Here is a 7007-nt window from a genome sequence, read left to right on the forward strand (position 1 = left end):
CCCCGCCTTCGCCCATCAGTAGCCGGGATAGGCTCCGGCACCCCGCGACCCCGACCGAGATGAAGCGGTCAAGAAGACACAGAACTATCATAATCAGGATCAGGGGTGGAGTTACTCTGATCAGCACCAAAAGCCACGCCCCCTCAGAGGAGATTTTGGAAACAAAGGCTTCAGATCAACATGAAAAATGTCTTTTTGAGACAAATAGGTTGTAGGATTTTGGTTAAAAACTTCATAAATGGGAACGTTTTTAAAATGAAAAAATATGTCATGGGGGGCTTTATCGTATCAATTCGTGGACCATGATGCGTATCGAATCGTGTGAGAGGGAAAAACACTCTCCAAGTCTGCAGGATTATTTGACATCAGCTTTTTTTTACAGGCTTTTAAACTGAAATTACACTTGAATGTTTTGAACCACACCCTTGACCCTGGAACACTTTAAAAGTTTTACCGAGTAATTTTTACTCACTATGATATACCCAATAAAAATTATTTGTCATTAAAAATAGAACAAAATATAACAAAACGCGATAAATTAGAGTAGTTTTATTTTATTTCCAACTACTGTTTATGTAACAAAATGGAAAATGAGAGAACAAAAACTTCTGTAAAAAAATACAAAATGATACTGGAGTGATGGGCTTTGGACCCATTCCAGGGACCCATGAGATAAAAATGACCTGGGAATGGTGTTCTAGGATTAATGTACTTTACCTGTTCAGTATGTCATGTGCTCCTTGATTCTACAGGTGTTTGAGCATTAGCATTAGCCACCGCACTGTTAGGATTAGGATTAGATTATGCAATATTATCTTGGCTTTGTTTTACATCAAGAGGTCCAGATTAGTGTTAGGGATGAGCATCTGATGCAGATGGGATGTTCAGCAGAACTTGTTTCTTGTAGAAATGTTGGGAGGAAGTTTGTTTCTTTTCTGGGCTTTTGTCTGTTTATGTTGTTTTGCTGCTTCCTGTTGGTTAACCACCTTCAGACTGGTTTTGCTCTTCAGTCTTCACTGGTTTGTCTCATCATGTTTTGTGTTTTTGTCTAATCTCGTTGAAGTTTTGTGTACTCGAGCATGCCTACAGTATTTTGGTCCTCCGTGGCCACCGTCCCACCCCACTGATTCACCTGCATAGGTAAGCGGTAGTGGCGACAGAGGGCCAGCGTCCGCCTGCAGCCTCTTCTGGGCAGTCGGGAGCTGAAGTGGGCAGCGGGGAGAAGCACCGCACCGTAAACCGGATGGGGGCAAACAAAGGGGGTCGGGGCAGCTTTTACTGCCTTCCCACGCCAGGCAACAGCAGCAGCTGCCTGGAAAGTGATACCTGGAAAATGCTGAGCGGAGCCCCCCCCCGCCAACACACACACACCACCACAACCCCCACCAGCAGACAGCCAACCTGAGAGCAGGTGTACAAGCAGCAAACAGAGGGCAGCATCAAAGGCCCAATTAAAAGACAATAGACCTGGACACGGTCAATGGTTCTGAACAGCGCCCCCTCCTGTTCAGAGAGCAGTGAACGCCTCAGAGACACTTCTGCCCCTTTCACGTCACAAAATGTCCTTTTTTTTTCTTAAACTTCCCGACAACAGAGAGAGTCAATTTGATTTTGTTTGTGGTCCCGTTTGTTGGGTTTTTATTTAATATGTGCCCGTTTTTGTTCATGTACACTTCAGATTTCAGTCTAAAACAGATGAGGATGGTAAGCTGCTGAATTCCTCTCTGGTTTGGCTCTCAGACTTTCTGCAGGAGTGTCCTCCCTGCAGGTTGATCAGCAGGACGCGTGCAGCCGTGTTCACAGCTGTCCTGGGAACGCCGTGTGGATTTCTCAGACAGCAGCAGAGCCCTCAGCTTTGATGGGGGGCCCCTTTGTAGTTGGCTGGAGATGGCTTGTTAGTCAGTAAAAGTGAGGACTAAATGGCTCCCTAACAGGAAGCAGTTTACACTGTGACGCTCAACCTGCCTGTGGCCCCCATTGTCCCAAGCCCCATGTCCCACTTCATTACCATTTCCATAAGAAAGGAGCAGTAATTGCCCCTTTTCTTCTGCTGCCCCTTCATCTTGGAGTTGCCTTCTTTTTTTTTTTCAAATTCCCCTCACCCCCTCCTTCTCTCGCTGCATCTGCTGCTCCTCCCCCTTCAGCTGGAAAACACCTCATTGGGTGTCTTTTCTTTCATGCAGAAACCCAGTTTGGTTCCATTTTTTGACATTTTTGTCGCCGGCGCGGTTTTCCGACTGCCATCAGGAATGCCGTCTACATCCCTCTGCCCGCAGATGCGCCGCCGAGCATCAAAGCAGTTTGGAGGTCCTGACATCCTCTTGACCTTTGACCTCACATCACATCCTCCACAGAAGGAGACCAGCGTCCCAAAAAGTTACAGAGTTGACCAAATCAGCTCGTAAAGTGAAAAACTTGACCGTAAATCGCATGAATCTGCTTACTTTAAAGGCTGGATCCTCACCAGTAAAACTGAAAAAAGGTTTCAGTTGGAATCTACTGAAGCTGGAAGACTCGTGGTTCAGATCTCATCAAGTCAAAACTTACTTCAAACTGTGTCCAAGTGGAAATTTCTGCAAGAAATACTGCAAAGAATAACTTCTCAGACTATTTCTCAGTCAGGGAAGCATGGTGGTGGAAATGTCATGATATGGGTTTGTGCTGGAGAACCATGGGAACCTTTCCAGTCATCCAAACAAAACCATGACTCAGAAGCAGATGAATCTGCTAAGTAATCCACAGAATAAGTTGAGTCATGATTTAAGAACACTAGTTTCTGATGGATTCTCAGATGTGAGTAAAAGTAAACGCAGTGAATTCCCTACGGGGGTCATTGTTGTGGATATTTAAGCTAACACAAAGGGATGTGGAATGAGAAGACCCGAGCACGTGCTCATGCCACGGCTTCACTTTGAACTTCTGAGGTGAGACGAAGAAAAGCAGCAGAAAGAATCCGCTGTGTTCCCATCAAGAACGGCGTGAAAACCCACCAGCGTTCACGCGCTCGCCTGCTGGGTGTCTGCGGCGGAGAGCGCGTCCCCTCGGCTGGAGGAGCTGCTCCTCCTCGCTCTCCTGCTTCCTGAGCCCTCCATGGGAATGCTGCAGGTAGTGGATGCTGTCCAGGGGAAGGGGAGGGCTGCGGGACCCCCTCCTGTGAGTTGAACTGTTTTAATCGGAGCCCCATGTGGACCCCAACAAAAGAGCCAGGTCGGAATCACCGTCTGCTCTTTTGTTGAGGGGGGAGCCACCGAGGCTGGGACCAGGCCCCCCAGGCCTCCTGTTTATTTGCTCTGAGACTGTTTCATCCCAGGCGACAGTAAAGGCAGCATCGTTACCTGCTTTTACCTGTCACATTTTACGCACTTTCTAAAATCTATGTTCAGCTTGGAACATAAATTTTGAGTTTTTTCCTTAATTCTCTGACTTTAGCATTATTCTGTGGATTTGAAGTTTCTCTCCAAACTTAAAGTCTATTTTCAGGTTTTCTTATGAAGGAAAATTCACTGCATAAATAAACTCAAAGACTCACTCTGATGAAATCATGTTTTTAATGTTGAACATGTTCTTGTGTTCTTTTTCTGATGATGGAAGACATTTAGAAAGAAAACTAAGACTAAAACCGCACTTCGGAGTTTGTCTTTCTTTAATTGATTGTGAATCAGGAGCAGATGAAAAATACAGTTTGAAAAGGAGCTTATTTGTTACACAGAAAATATGCTGGGCGGGTCACACTCTCCATTCTGATCATCCACTTCCAGAATCTGGAGCTGGAATCTGGATCTAAACCAAGGGTCACTAACTGGCCCAGTAGTACGTCTGGATAGAAATGACTCTGCTCACCATTTTTGCTGCATCAGTAATGTGGAGATGTGAGAGACAGAAAGTGTGTAAACAGAGAGCTTTCAGATTGGTGATGAGAAGTAGGGTCAGACAAACAGTAATAGTAAACCCCTGCGTTCTGTAGAAACATCATAGAAACAACACCGGTTTTTAGATTTTGTCTCAAAACACCACAGTCATAACTAAGAGATCAAACAGATCAAAGGATGATTGGAGTGGCACTTACATTTTTTTGCAACCTGGTCTTTATTATTTATTTATTCATTTAATTTATTTAAAGTAGTTTTGCTTTAGATTTTCCTGCTGATATAGTCTGTTCTGCAGGTAGAAACCATGCTGTGGTTGTGATTCTGACTAAAGAAGGAAAGTCACGCTGTTCTCCACCACTGCTGAGAAATCACAAATTAATTCAACTTTCCCCCACAATAAGCACAACAATTATACAGCAACCACACACAGTTTCTGTTCCAGGTTCATGCACTGAAAGACTGGATCCTAGGAAAGTGAAAAGTCTTCTTTTAAGAACATTTTTCATGTTTTCTGTCTTGCAATAAAAATAATGTTATCAAGAAAGTTTTTAACAGTGAATCTCTTAGTAACTAGAGCTGCATTCTAAAATAAGAATTCACAGTGAGACTATTTTTCTTACCCCTTTGGCAGATTTCTTTGCTTATTTGAAGAAATTCTGCCAGTGGGGTAAGACTTCATAAGAGGCCCGTTTTTGCTGTGTAAATTCTTCCTATCTGAACTCTTAGCCAATGTTCAGGCAGAACATAAAAGAGCAGAAAGAAAACCCGAACCAGATAAACCAGAGAGAAAACCTGACAGAATCCATCTGAAAACTTTCTGTCAGACAAAATCTGAGAAACACTTTTAAAGGACGTTTTCGGTCTGTTTCCACACAGCCAGACTTTTCTGCAAAGGAACAAAATCCAGTTTATAAATCAGATGTGAACACGGAACACACGAAAGAAGAAGAAAACGAGGTGCTTTTCTGTGAATGTTTTAGCTTCAGCTGACTGCAACTTTGTAGTTCTGCAGAAAATGGTTCAGAAAGCTTCACACCTGATGAAAATATGTTCTAAGATTCAGCACTGTGGTGAAAATGTCCCAGAGAGAAGACGTTTTCATGGCAACTGCTCCAGTCAGTGATGCATGTCCGCCCCCTGGTGGCCGGAGCAGGAACTGCTGCTCATCCCATCACAGAAATTCAGTCTGTGGAAGTGAAGCAAACCCACTTTTCTGTTTGTTTGTCTGAACCTGCAGATGATTGAGGACCAGGATCAGCGCCGGTGCAGAGGTGACAGAGGTGCCCGTCTCCACTGGCTGACTGTCATCATGAGAATCAGATTACCGGCGCATGTGAATGATGGATATAATGCAACAGCATGCTGTAGACGCGGATGTTTTATTCATGAGCAGCTAGATAAACAATCAAATCCCTGACGAGCAGCAGAAACATAAAAACTGCAGCCCTCCTTTTTTGTTGTTTTATGACTTAAACCTGAATGTAATTTGTATTCTGCTGTCAGCTCCCCCCACCCCAACCCCAGCTTTGAAGATGTTGACTTCAGAAGAAAGCATTTTCCAGCTCATCTCATCAGGCTTTATGGAATTCAGATAAGTGAGTTTGCATTCATGTTGGACCTCTCCTCGTCTTTCTGGCTCTTTGAATTGCAGTCTTTCATTTGCACCTCTGCCCCCCCCACACACACCATAACAACAGATGCATTAGCTCTCTAATTGCTGAGCTTTTCCAGTGAGGTGCCTTATGACTAACCACGCTCGGCTCCTGGAAATGAAAGCCGGGGCCAATTTGCAGGGGAGCTAATTGAATTGCTTGCAGTGTTGGGGAAGGGGGGTGCATTAATGGCTGACGGGCCTCTCTGAGAGCCGCATTCAAGTCTCTGCTGACAGTCCAGCCTTTCCCCCCACTATGGAGCTCCATGTTCACCTCAAACCAAGGGCCAAGTGTTGCAGATCAAATCCGAACGGTGGGAGCAGAAACCAAACAAATCCAAACCCTCCAGCGGGGTTTTGAAAACCCCAGTGAAAAGTTTTCTATCAGATGTAAAGAGGATGCAGAATGACACAAAATTCTTGGAGAGATTCAGATTCTTGCAGAGAGGCTGCTGTGTCTGTGAAGGAACTCACAAAGCCACCATACAGGGATAGATGTGCACGAGTGATCAGTTAGGATCTCTGAAAATCATATTTTATGTGTCAATAAAGATGCCAAAGCTCAAGTTCAACTTTAGTTGTTTTATTTAAAAAAAAAAAAAAAAACGGTTATCTTTTAGGGAGCTGGACCAAGCTCACAAAGCGGGGAAAAACATTCTGAAAGGAGTTTTCATTATTTTTGTCCATAAAGTTTGAAGAGTTTAACTCTATGATTTATCTAATGATAAATTACCATAATATTTTACCATTTCTGTCTGTCGCTGTTTTATTTCTTTACAAAGGTTTTTGGAATATTATTTTTGTCACCTGCTGTGGGTTTTCTATAATTATTTAAACAGAGGAAAAAAAACATACAAAAAAAAAAAACAAAGGTGACTATTAGAAAAAGCCGACATTGACAAAAAATATTGAATTCCCTCAATTCATATGCACTGAAAAAAGTGACATATAGGATCAACAAACAAAAGTTATGTAATATGTTATGTTAAAAAAACCCCATGAATTTTAAATGTAACAAATTACAGAACTTTATTTAATTGATTTAACTTTTCATGTTTTACAGTGTGCTAGATAAAGCATAATTAAGCATTAATTAACCATTAACTAAAGTGTTAACAGACACTTTCATCCATTGCTGCATTACTAATGCATGTTAACACTTGAGTCAGTAGTTAATTATATAATAAGTAAAAGGCACTTTTTTTAAAGGAATATTAATATTTTTTTATTTTGATAAAACTATTTGTTTTTTATTTTCCTATTAATGGATGACGTCTTTTTTCCATCTGGTGTTTTCAGCAAACTCTTTCTGTTTCCTGTAACAGGACGGCTGTGACAGTCCTGCAGCTGCTCCATTATCAGCTCGGTTCTGCTCAAGGTCTGTCTTCAGAGAACAAACTTGTGATTGGGTGAGGCTAATTGGATGGCTGACCAATCAGATGCAGAGATGCACAAAGATCTTTTTTTTTTTTTTAACTTGTCCTGTC

The sequence above is a fragment of the Oryzias melastigma genome, linkage group LG11 (assembly GCF_002922805.2).
Source record: "Oryzias melastigma strain HK-1 linkage group LG11, ASM292280v2, whole genome shotgun sequence".
NCBI classification, from domain to species: domain Eukaryota; kingdom Metazoa; phylum Chordata; class Actinopteri; order Beloniformes; family Adrianichthyidae; genus Oryzias; species Oryzias melastigma.